Source organism: Erythrolamprus reginae, chromosome Z (assembly GCF_031021105.1).
Source record: "Erythrolamprus reginae isolate rEryReg1 chromosome Z, rEryReg1.hap1, whole genome shotgun sequence".
In the NCBI taxonomy this organism is placed as follows: domain Eukaryota; kingdom Metazoa; phylum Chordata; class Lepidosauria; order Squamata; family Dipsadidae; genus Erythrolamprus; species Erythrolamprus reginae.
The window spans coordinates 57,094,000-57,107,560 of record NC_091963.1 but is presented as its reverse complement, the minus strand read 5'-3'; the positions used below and the strand labels follow the sequence as shown (position 1 = coordinate 57,107,560).

The 13,561-nt window shown below is 37.7% G+C and overlaps 1 protein-coding gene across 1 annotated transcript in view; it reads right to left on the bottom strand.

Moving 5' to 3' along the window:
* Nucleotides 1–13,561, bottom strand: part of SH3BP5 (SH3 domain binding protein 5) — a 124,763-nt gene that overhangs the window by 94,181 nt on the left and 17,021 nt on the right. The gene's annotated exons all lie outside the window — the stretch shown is intronic.

Here is a 13,561-nt window from a genome sequence, read left to right as displayed (position 1 = left end):
ATGATCATCAGGCCGGCACCAGCAGCACGCGGGGCATGGATCTGCGCCCTCCTCCCAGTGGGCTGGCAGGAGGATGGGGAGCGTGCATGCATGCCACATTCAAAACATGGAAAACCTTCACTGTCCTCCGCACTTTCGTCGCTCCCCGCCCCAACTCCAACGCCCGGCTCCATTGTGCGCGGCCTTAGAAAAGGCTGCACAGGGGGTTGTTTTTGGGCACGCGGCCACACGGTCACACGCCTTAGAGGGAATATTCATCACAACCAGTGGTTTTATTTTTGTTATTATTTTTTGCTGTGAAAAATAAACCAGATTCAGAAAAAAAACCCAAGCATTTTGCATTATTACTGGCTTATAGGCTCACCTTGTTTGGACCAGCCTAACTAGAGATTCTAGAATTTATATATTATATCTGTCTGCAACTCATTAACATTACATATGCAAAATTGGATGTGAGAAGCTGAGTCACCCCCCACCTTGCTAGTTCATAATAAGTTAGGAATTCTGAATTATTGATATATCTAAATATAATTTACAATTGCTCTGGTGTAACATAATCTTTGAGTGTCACGTGGCTTCACATTCACAGAAAAGAAAGATCAGAAATTATATTCTTTTTTTAAATGAATTTTTATTAAGATTTATTTACATTTAAAAACAATATTGAAAAAGAAAATTAAATACCAACTTTACAAACAATACAACTAACATCACACCCACAACAAAAATAATAAACAAAAAAGGCCCAAAAAAGCATTCCACTCCCCTGTCCTAATACTGTCTGTAGTGACAGCTAAGCTGTGATCACTTATTCGCATTAATTTCTAAGTAAATGTTACGGTGCCAAATATTGACAATAAATAAATATCAAAAATAAAAATTTGAACGACAAATATTTTTCATAATGGTATCCCTAAGGAATTTTTATTACCTAATAAAACTTTTTATATAGTTTTCTATTAGGTAATAAAAACATTTTAAGTACAATATAATCGGCTTCCTATTTTCTTTTTGCTAACCATTCATAAAATGTGTTCCAGACCTTGTAGAATTCCTTCATCTTTCTCCTTCAGTTTCAGTGTCATGTTGGCTAGTTCTGCACATTCAAAGATTTTTTTAAAATTATTGTGCTATCCATAGGTATAGTTTTCATTGTTGTGCAAAGCAGAACCTTGCTGCAATCAAGATATGTTGTATATTATTATTATTATTATTATTATTATTATTATTATTATTATTATTATTATTTAGATTTGTATGCCACCCCTCTCCGAGGACTCAGAGCGGCTCACAACAAATGTAATAACGTTGGGGTTTTTTCATTTTTTGGTCCATAATCCCTAGTAGACAAAGTTCTGGTTTTATCTCTAATTTTTGCTTTATAATTTCTGTTAGCCAATTCCCAATTTTACACCAAAATTTCTTTACCTGTGGGCATGTCCACCACTTATGAAAATATGATCGATTCCGAGTAATTTGGAAGTAAATTTGCGTACATTTTTGCCAGTCTCACTGGTGCTAAATGCTACCTATAATACACTTTATAACTTTTTTCTTTGTAAATGGTTGATTTTGTCAACTGGTAATTTTTGTCCAGATTTTGTCCCATTGTTCCAAATCGTGTCCAATATTCCTCGCCCAGCTGATCATTTTTCCTTTTACTATTTCTTCTTCCATTTTGTAGTCTAATAAAAGTTTATAAACATTGGTGATTAATATTTGCTCTTGGCCTATAAATTTTATAATTTTATCCAGTACCGAATTTTGTTTTTGTCTTCCAAATTATTTCTTATATTTATCAAATCTTGACTTAATTTGGAAATATGGCCACCAATCTATTTTAATTCCCTGTTGCTCCAATTGTTGAATGGACTTTAAATTCCATCTAAAATTTCTGCATATCTTACCATTTTATTCAAATCAGTAGTATTGGGATGTATCATTGCTTCCATACACAAAACCATTTTGGTAATTTAATATAATGCTGTTTTTTAATTTTGTTCCAAATTTCCAATAATTAATCTCTGATCTTATGTCTTCTAAAATATGAATGTGGGTTATACTTCTTGTCCCAGAAAAATCCGTGCCATCTTAATTGCAGGTCATCTACCTCTAATTTCAGAAGCCTTTTATTTTTAAGTTGAATCCATTCTTTGAACCAGACAAAAATTGATGCTTGGTAGTATAATTTTCAGTCTGGGTGTTCAAATCCCCCGAGTTCTATAATCTTGTAACCATTTTAATTTAATTCTGTGTTTATTCCCCGTCCATATAAATTTTGATAACATTTTATTTAATTGATCAAAATATCTTTCAAAATATACAGTTTAATTGGAATTGTTTTAAAGTTATACAAAAATTTGGGTAAAACTGTTTTTCTATTTTTAAAATTATTGTCATATACAGTGGTACCTCAAGATACGAACTTAATTGGTGCCGGGGGGAGGTTCGTAAGATGAAAGGTTCGTAAGACGAAACATTGTTTCCCATAGGAAACAATGTAAAGTCAATTAATCCGTGCAACAACAAAAAAAAAACCCGCAAAAAAAACCGCTGCCGCCCGGCTGTCACCTTTTAAAACAGCCGGGGGGGGGGCTTCCCAGCAGCCTCCCGACCCGGAAGTTTGGCAAAATTTTGGGGTTCGGGAGGCTGCTGGGAAGCCCCGCAGCCTGGCTGTCACCTTTTAAAACAGCCGGGCATGGCGGTGACGGCGGCGGTGCTGCTGCTCCGGTCGCCCGATTGTCTCCTGCCTCCCACGCCCTTCGCTTTGGAAATGGACCCCAGCGGGACTCGGGAGGAAAAGTGGGAAGGGGCGCCAGTGAGGAGACCCTTCTCCGTGGGGATGCTGGTCCAGTCATCCCTCCCGCCCACGAGAAGCGGGTTGCGGTTTTCCCCGCACACCGATGAAGGTTGGGGAGAGCGGGAACCCCGGATCCGCCCCCTCCCCAAGTCCAGGGGGCAAGGAGCGAGGGGGCTGCGAAGGGGCGCGCGGCAGAGCTCCGGCGGAGGAGCCGCGCACAAAGGCAGAGGCAAGGCTGAGCAGGAGGAGAAGCCAACCAGCGAGGCGGTGGGCTGGGAGCCGCAGGCGAAAGGAGCTCGGGCATCGGAGCGCGGTGCTAGGCATTGTTCTCCGGACCCCGCCCGCTCAGCCCCGCGGCGGCCCTTTCCCTCTCCAGGCTGCGGGCGAAGAAGAAGGGGAACCCCGGATCCGCCCCCTCCCCAACCCATTTCACTTTTTAAACAATGCCAGGGAAGGTTTCAGGTTTGCCTGGAAAGAAAACTGAAACAGTTGCCAGTCCGGGATACGTAACGAAAATTGGGGGGGGGGGGGAACGGGACTTTCACTTAGGCAGCTTCGTTTATCATTGCAAAGGAGAGGCAAAGATCAAGCTGTTTCTATTCCGTTCTAAGGCAAGCCTCTGTATCAATGAGGCTTCCTCCCATATGTGCCTCACGCAGCTTCGCAGCCTCGTGTTTCCCCGGGTGGGGGTTTCCTTTTTTTCTTTCTTTCTTTCTTTCTTTCTTTCTTTCTTTCTTTCTTTCTCTCTCTCTCTCTCTATCTATCTATCCATCAATTATCTCTCTATCTCTCTCTCAGTCTCTCAATCTCTCTATCTATCCATCCATCTATCCACGATCTCTCTATCTCTCTATCTCTCTATCTCTCTATCTCCCTATCTATCCATCCATCCATCCATCAACCCCCCCACCCACCCATTCATTTATCCATCCATTTATCCATCCAGCCAGGTTTGCCTGAAAAGAAAACTGAAACAGTTGCCAGTCCGGGATACGTAACGAAAATTGGGGGGGGAGGAACGGGACTTTCACTTAGGCAGCTTCGTCTATCATTGCATTGGAGAGGCAAAGATCAAGCTGTTTCTATTCCGTTCTAAGGCAAGCCTCTGTATCAATGAGGCTTCCTCCCATATGTGCCTCATGCAGCTTCGCAGCCTCGTGTTTCCCCGGGTGGGGGCTTTCTTTCTTTCTTTCTTTCTTTCTTTCTTTCTTTCTCTCTCTCTCTATCTATCTATCTATCTATCTATCCATCCATTATCTCTATATCTCTCTCTCAGTCTCTCAATCTCTCTATCTATCCATCCATCTACCCATCCATCTATCCACGATCTCTCTATCTCTCTATCTCTCTATCTCTCTATCTCCCTATCTATCCATCCATCCATCCATCAACCCCCCCACCCACCCATTCATTTATCCATCCATTTTTTTTTTAACAATTTTTTTATTATTTTTCATAAAACAGACATACAGACGTACAAACATTAAACATAAAATGGGGATGTATTTCCCCGCTTCTTTTGAAAGTATACATTCAAATAGAAAAAAGAATACATAATCAAACATTTGTTAAATGTTAAAAAGTCTAGTAAAAAATTTTCAAATCTTAAATGCAATATTAGTACGGTATAAGTAAAAATGCTTAATATGTTATTTATGTGTAATATATTCATCTAATCAAACATTCAAACAAATCTCAATTACTAAACATACATAAAACAAAATTTTTAATATATCGCTTGTGAGTAAACTACTATATCAAAATCATCAACAAATACATCTAATATTGTTATTACCTAAATAAAAACAGATCTATCTCTTATTTTTTCTTATCTAACCATTTATATATGTTGTTCCATGTTTCATAAAATTTTGTATCTTCTTGATCGTTTAATCGTCTTGTCATCATATCCATTTCGGCGCAATCTAATATTTTAGCTATAACTTCTTCTTTCTTGGGGATTTCCTCCCCCTTCCAGTTTTGCGCATATATTATTCTAGCCGCAGTTAATATGTGTATGATTAAGTAAAAAGTTTCCTTCTTATAAGTCTGATTAGTAATTCCTAATAAGTAAAATTCCGGGGTGTTATCTATGTCATATTTTAATATTTCTTTTAATATCTTCTCAATCATCTTCCAATAAGTTTTAGCTTTGCTACATGTCCACCATTGATGGTAATAAGTTCCTATATCTTTCTTGCATTTCCAACACAGTGGGGATGTTTTAGGAAACATTTTAGCTATCCTGTTTGGTGGAAGGTGCCATCTATAAAACATTTTAATTTGGTTTTCTTTTAATGAAACTGACTTGGTCATTTTCCAATTATTAATCCAGACTTTTTCCCAAGTATCTATATCTATTTCCTTACCTATGTTTCTGCACCATCTTATCATGGTATCTTTTAGAGTCAACTCTATATTTTTGTGAGCGATAAGAAATTTATATATTTTCCCTATCATTTTTACTGAATTATTAATAATTAAATGACTTAGCAAATTCTTACTTTTATTAAAAGTGTAAAGAGTTATATCCTTCTGGTATCTGGATCGAATCTGGGCATAATGCCACCAATCTATTATTATCCCTTCTTCTTGTAGTTTATTCCTAGGCTTTAGCTTCATCTGATCATTTAATAATTCTTTATATCTATAAAATATTTTCGTGTCTTTTATAGATTTTGGATGTGTTATTGCTTCTAGGGGGGCTATCCATTCTGGAACATTTAAGAAGTGATTTTTCTTTATGTCCTTCCAAACCTCTAGTAAATACTTCCTTAATGTGTGTCTTTTAAAATATGAGTGATTTTTTTCCTTGTCATACCATATAAATGCATGCCAGCCCAGCATAAGATCATGTCCTTCTAAATTTAATATTCTTTTATTCTCTAAGGTTATCCAATCTTTAATCCATGTTAAGGCAGCGGCCTGATAATATAATTTCCAGTTTGGAAGACCAAATCCTCCTCTTTCTTTAATGTCTTCCAAACAGTTTATTTTTATCCTTGCTTTTTTCCCTTGCCATATAAATTTTTTAACTAAGTTTGTCAAAGTTTTAAAGAAAGTTCCCCCTGGGTTTATTGGAATTACCTGAAAGAGAAATAAAACCTTAGGCAGAATATTCATCTTGATTGTGGCAATTCTTCCTAAAAAAGATATTTTCAGGTTATTCCATGTTTCTAAATCTTTTTTAATTTCTGATAATAATTTTATGTAATTATCATTTTTTAAAGTTATTGTTTTCGCTGTTAAATTTATTCCTAAATATTTTACTTTCTTTACGGTTTTTATTCCAGAAATATTTTCTAATTTAGTTTCTTGTATTTTATTCATATTTTTGGTTAAAAAAGAAGTTTTGCTTTTATTTATCTTTAAACCTGCTACCTTTCCGTATTGTTCAATAGTTTGCAATAAAGAAGGAACAGTTGTTATCGGTTCTTCAATTATAAACGTTAAGTCATCTGCAAAAGCTTGGAGTTTGTAAGTTTCGTCTCCTATAGTTAAACCTTTTATTTCGGAATCCGCTCTTATTTTAATTAATAAAGTTTCAAGTGTCATAATAAATAACAATGGTGATATAGGACATCCTTGACGAACTCCCTTGTTTATATCAAGTGCTTGTAATTGGTTATTATTTAGTATTATTTTAGTCGTTTGTTTTGAGTATATAGTATCTATTAAATTAACAAATTTTGAGCCAAATCTCATTTTGTTTAATTGCATTTTTATAAATGTCCAGTTAACGTTGTCAAAGGCCTTTTGAGCATCTAAGAACATTAAGGATGCTGTCTTATCTGGATGTTGTTCATAGTATTCTAATGTGTTTATTACTGTTCTAAGGTTATTTTTAATTTGTCGCCCTGGTAGAAATCCATTTTGGTCTTGATGTATTATTCCATTTATAATTCTTTTAAGTCTATCTGCATAAATGGCAATAAATATTTTATAATCTACATTTAATAAAGATATGGGTCTATAATTTTTGATTTTTAGTGGGTCAGTGCCGGATTTGTGTATTAAAGTTGTCAGCGATTCTGACCAAGATTTCGGAATTTTACCCTCAAGTCTACATAAATTAAAAATTTCTAACATATAGTTTCTTACTATTTCATTGTCTATCTTATACCATTCTGCCGGTATAGCATCCGGACCAGTGGCCTTATTGTTTTTCTGTTTTTTAATTATAGTTAGGAGTTCTTCCATTGTTATTGGACCATCCAACATAGTCTGTTGATCTTCTGTTATTTGTGGTAATTTTGAAGCCTGTAAGTAATTAAAAACCTCATCTTCACTAACATTGTCTTTGGCATAAAGATCTTTATAAAAATTATAAACAATGTCCGCCTTTCCTTCTGTATCATATTTTATTGTACCGTCTTTGTCTTCTAATTTTTTTATCAATTTGGATTGACTCTGCTTTCTAAGTTTATATGCTAACCATCTGCCTGGTTTATTTGCATGTTCAAAATAATGTTGTTTTGCTCTTTTAATTTTTTCAGTTATTTGATTTTGTTCTATAATTCTAATTTTATGTTTAATTACATTTATTTCTGTTTTAAAGTCTCTGTTCTTGGTGTGTTGCTGCGATGCAAATTCCAATTGTTTTAATTCATTTATTAGTTGTACGTACTTTAATTTATTTTCCTTATTGTATTTTGCTGTATAAGATATTGTTAACCCTCTTATATAAGCTTTGAGTGTATCCCATATATTCTGTGGAGTGGTGTCTGGGGTTTTATTAATTTCAAGAAATATTTTTAATTCCTTTTCGATCCAATCTTTATATTTCTTATCATTTAATATATTTCTATTCATCCGCCAAATATTCTGTTTGTTGTTCCTTCTTATATAAACCACTATTGGGTTGTGGTCAGCCCATGTATTAACATCTATCTCTACTTCCCTTATTTCTTCTGCAACCATTTTTGATGTCCATACCATGTCTATTCTTGTCCAGATTTTGTGGGGATTAGAATAAAACGTAAATTGTCTTTTATGGGGGTGTCTTTCCCTCCATATATCATTTAGCAATAATTCTGTTTTCATTTTTTGGAAAGTACTTGGTAGTAGATTTCTTTTTGTTTTTTTCCTTTTATTATGACTCCCTCCCCCTGAATGGTCTAATTGCCTATTCACAATAGCATTAAAATCACCTATTATTAATACATTCTCAATAGCTAAATCTATTATTATTTGATGTAAATTTTTATAAAATGTCATTTGGTCTTCATTGGGAGCATAAATAGAAACAACCACTATAGGTCTAGGTTCAATATCAACTTGTACAATCAATATTCTACCATCATTATCCTTATATATCTGTTTGGAATTTATAGAATTCTCTACATACATCACCACACCTCTTTTTTTTTGATCTGCTAATGCAGCATACATTTTTCCAATTTTGGGATTCAACAATAATTTTTGGTTATCTTTTTTGATATGTACTTCTTGTAGTATTGCAATTTGAGCATTTTGATTTCTGATTTTAGAGAAGATTTGTTTCCTTTTCCTTGGTTCATTAAGTCCGTTAACGTTTACCGAAAAGATCTTTAGATCTTTAGTTGTTGTCATTTAGTGGGTTTTTTGGTTTCTCGCTGAGGCTGAACTCTTCTTATAGCACCTTGGTCCTGCTCTATTACTTGAGCTGTGGCCCCCAATAGTTCTTCTTGTTGGATTGCTAGCATCTCCCCTGGTTGCTGTTGTGCTGGTTGTTGTTGAGCCTCTTGTTGTTTATCTGAAAAGTCCATGTGGCTAATGCCACTATTTTCAAAGAAATACCTAGCTTGTTCTACATTTTCCAGCTTGTATCTTGTAGAACGCCATGTCAGAGAAAGACCTTGTGGGATTAACCAACGATAGGTTATATTTTCTTTGATCAAAATTCTGGTAAGAAACTGGTAATCTCTTCTGGTCTCTCTGACACTTCTTGGAACTTGTTTTAATATTTTTATTTCCACTCCTTGATGTTGGAGTTTGGAGTTTCTTGCCCAATGGAGTATGTCATCTCGCAAAGTTTTCCTGGTGAATTTGATATGAATCTCTCTTGGAAGATTGTGGCGACGGATGTAACTATTCGAAGTCCTGTAAACTTCATCGATTTCTTTCACTAGCGCAGCAGGATCCTCCTGGAGTATTCCTCCAATCGTTTCCGCCATAGTCATTTTTAAATCTTCATCTTTTTCCTCTTTCATGTTCTGAAATCGTAGTCCATACGAAGCACGTTGCATCTCCAGCTGAATAATTGATTCATCATGTCTTCTGTGTCTTACATCAGCTCTCCCTTCGAGATAATCAATTCTTTTTGCGTTTTTGTCGGATTTCTCTTCAACCTTTTTCACTCGATCATCACTTTCTTGTAGTGTTTGTTGGATCACCTTTATCTGGTCTTTGACCTCGCCCATATCAGCTTTCAGTTGGGCCATCTCCTTTTTAAATTCTGCCAAGTCTGCTTTTATAGCTTCCCTTTGTTGTGTTGCATCCTCTTTTATAACCTCTCTTTGTTGGGTGGCATTCTCTAGAGATTTAAAGATAAAGTCCTGCATATTGTTTAAAGTTTCTTGTAATGTTGCAAAGTTGGGCTGCGTTGTTTTGTCTTTTTCTTTATCCTTGGAAGACATAGCTGAGGCCTGGTGCGTCGGGGAAGGACGTGGGGACACTTGTGGAGAAGAGATTGTTGCAGTAGGTTGTTTTTTGACTGTTTTAACAACGGTTGAAGAAGTTGACATTATCAATTTTGAATCCGCTATTTAAAATTTGAATTAATTTAAATCAATCTAAATTTATATATAGTGAAAAGGAGAAAATTTCTATAAATTCCAAATCTATTCAATCTGTTTTATTAGCGGTTACGCTTGAATTATAACTATTCAATTATCAAGAAAATTCAAAATCCAATATATATTGTTATTAATTATTTTGAAAATTTAAAAGTTTAAAGATATAATAACTCAGGAAACAAATATAAAACTTTTAAGAATAGAAAACCAGTAAAAGTTAAAAATAAATGGTCTAATAAAAAGACAAAATAAATGACAGCAAAAAAAGAGTAATAACTATTTTAAAAAGGGAGACTTTGAAAAAGTACAGAGAAAAAAAAGGAAGAGAAAAAAGACTTAATAAGGCAGCAAGAAGAGGGAGAAAAAGGGAGAGAGAAAAAAGAAATGGGGAGTATTTCAATTCAAATAATTAGAATAGAGCAGGAAACCAAGGTTTGCTAACAATGCATAGTCTTCAATTCAAACTTCTTTTAAAAATAGGAATAAAAAGAAGGAAAATCAGAAGGAGAACAAAAAAAGAGTTAATTAATCAAAAAGAAAACACAATATGTATAGTTATGTTCTTGTTATAAATCAGGAAATTATATTAGATGAATAAAGAGTGTGAATCCCAATGTCAGAAAATACAATTGTACTTAATCCCAATTGCAGGTCTCACGAAAAGAAAAAAAAAGTCAAATTAATAATTTTCTTGTAGTTAAAATGGAGTCTATGTTCTTTTCCAAATTCAAGACAAAGGCAAAAAAAATAGATCCCAAGATGGAGTCAGGTTAGAAGTCAGAAGTTCATATGATCAGGCAGATGTGAAAAGGTTCTCAGAAGAAAAAATAATCCCAAGGAAAAAAAGCAATCAGCAAGTAATCCAAAGTAGTTCAAAGGCAATCAGCAAGTAATCCAAGTAGGTTAATCCAAAGGTAAATATTCCAAAGAAAAGGTATCAGTTCCTTCTATTTCCCATTTATTTTCAAGTTGTTATATAATGTTATTATGTTGCAAAGACAACAGGATGAGAAAAAAAAATAAGGCAACAAAGTTATATTCCTCCGCTGTTAAGATGTCAGCCCGGAACACAGTGTTTTGACAGACTCTAAAAAAGAAATTTTAGTCATCTTTACTAATTTCTTTTAAGCATTGAAATCTTCTAAATAGTCATTTCCAGTTCAAGATCTTTTATTAAAGCATAGGGTAAAAAAAAATGTTTTATAGATTCCAAAATTCAAATACAAAATGGAAACAATGAAAATGAGAGAATTTAGTCTCGGCTGTTATTTGCGGATGAGACTCAGAAAAAAAAACTTTCACTTTCGCCTCGTTAAAGAAAGCTTTCCCTTGAGGCTTGCGAACGATCAAATCTTCAGATTTTGGTCTTGAAACAAAGAGGAAATTTTTTACCTTGAGTCCTTTATCGGATGTATTCTTTTTCAGTTAGTTAAATGTAGAACTTTCAATTTAGAGCTTTTTCTCAGCTTCCCGCTGGGTGAGGGGAGAAAGCGCTGGCCGGTCCTCTCAGGCGAAGAGGATCGGTTCTCCCGTCTTCGAAGCTGCGGGGCGAACCGCTGCCTCTGGAGTCTCAGCGATGGCTCCTCGGGCAGAGGGGAGCCCCCTGTTCTGGGATCGGGCCATCCGAGCCCGATCCGATCGCAAATGCGACCTTCGAAGGGGGTAGAAGGGATCGCTTGGCAGAGCCCTGCCAAGGATGTCCCGCCGCGATCACCGCCAAACCGGAAGCCCCATTTATCCATCCATTTATCCATCCAGCCAGGTTTGCCTGAAAAGAAAACTGAAAGTTGCCAGTCCGGGATACGTAACGAAAATTGGGGGGGAGGAACGGGACTTTCACTTAGGCAGCTTCGTCTATCATTGCATTGGAGAGGCAAAGATCAAGCTGTTTCTATTCCGTTCTAAGGCAAGCCTCTGTATCAATGAGGCTTCCTCCCATATGTGCCTCACGCAGCTTCGCAGCCTCGTGTTTCCCCGGGTGGGGGCTTTCTTTCTTTCTTTCTTTCTTTCTCTCTCTCTCTCTCTATCTATCTATCTATCTATCTATCCATCCATTATCTCTCTATCTCTCTCTCAGTCTCTCAATCTCTCTATCCATCCATCTACCCATCCATCTATCCACGATCTCTCTATCTCTCTATCTCTCTATCTCCCTATCTATCCATCCATCCATCCATCAACCCCCCCCCCCATTCATTTATCCATCCATTTATCCATCCAGCCAGGTTTGCCTGAAAAGAAAACTGAAACAGTTGCCAGTCCGGGATACGTAACGAAAATTGGGGGGGAGGAACGGGACTTTCACTTAGGCAGCTTCGTCTATCATTGCATTGGAGAGGCAAAGATCAAGCTGTTTCTATTCCGTTCTAAGGCAAGCCTCTGTATCAATGAGGCTTCCTCCCATATGTGCCTAATGCAGCTTCGCAGCCTCGTGTTTCCCCGGGTGGGGGCTTTCTTTCTTTCTTTCTTTCTTTCTTTCTTTCTCTCTCTCTCTCTCTATCTCTCTCTCTCTCTCTATCCATCCATTATCTCTCTATCTCTCTCTCAGTCTCTCAATCTCTCTATCCATCCATCTACCCATCCATCTATCCACGATCTCTCTATCTCTCTATCTCTCTATCTCTCTATCTCCCTATCTATCCATCCATCCATCCATCAACCCCCCCACCCACCCATTCATTTATCCATCCATTTATCCATCCAGCCAGGTTTGCCTGAAAAGAAAACTGAAACAGTTGCCAGTCCGGGATACGTAACGAAAATTGGGGGGGAGGAACGGGACTTTCACTTAGGCAGCTTCGTCTATCATTGCATTGGAGAGGCAAAGATCAAGCTGTTTCTATTCCGTTCTAAGGCAAGCCTCTGTATCAATGAGGCTTCCTCCCATATGTGCCTCACGCAGCTTCGCAGCCTCGTGTTTCCCCGGGTGGGGGCTTTCTTTCTTTCTTTCTTTCTTTCTTTCTCTCTCTCTCTCTCTCTCTATCTATCTATCTATCTATCCATCCATTATCTCTCTATCTCTCTCTCAGTCTCTCAATCTCTCAATCTATCCATCTACCCATCCATCTATCCACGATCTCTCTATCTCTCTATCTCTCTATCTATCCATCCATCCATTCATCAACCCACCCACCCACCCACCCATCCATTTATCCATCCATTTATCCATCCAGCCAGGTTTGCCTGAGAAGAAAACTGAAACAGTTGCCAGTCCGGGATACGTAACGAAAATGGGGGGGGGGGGGGACGGGACTTTCACTTAGGCAGCTTCGTCTATCATTGCAAACGAGAGGCAGCCCGGCTGCCAAAGACAAAGCTGTTTCTATTCCGTTCTAAGGCAAGCCTCTGGATCAATGAATGGATGGGTGGGTGGGTGAATAGATACGGCCAGCTTGCCTCTCCAGCGCTAAAAAGAAAAGTTGCCAGCCAGCGCTGCGAACGACCGAGTCCTGAGCCTCCCGTTCTCTCCTGTTCTCTCCCCCACTGCCCCTTCGCCATCCCTGTGTTCCTAGGAGAAGCTCTGGGGATTGAGACAAGTCAGCCCTTCTGCTCCTCCCCAGCGCTTCTCCCGGAACCGCTGGGAAGCCTCCCGGCTGTTTTAAAAGGTGACAGCCGGGCTGGGGGGCTTCCCAGCAACCTCCTGAACCCTGAACTTTTGCCGAACTTCCGAGTTCGGGGTTGGGGGGGGTGCTGGGAAGCCCCCCAGCCCGGCTGTCACCTTTAAAAACAGCCGTGCGGCTTCCCAGGAGCCTCCGAATGCCGAACCCGGAAGTTCGGGTTTGGCGTTCGTAACACGAAAAAAGTTCGTAAGAAGATGCAATTTTTTTCTCAACCCCGGGTTCGTATCACGAGTTGTTCGTAAGACGAGGGGTTCGTATCTTGAGGTACCACTGTAGTTATCTTCTTTAATCCTGGTACTTTTCATTGATAGTATTACTCCTAAATATTTAACTTTCTTTACAATTTGGATCCCTAGTTTTTCTTT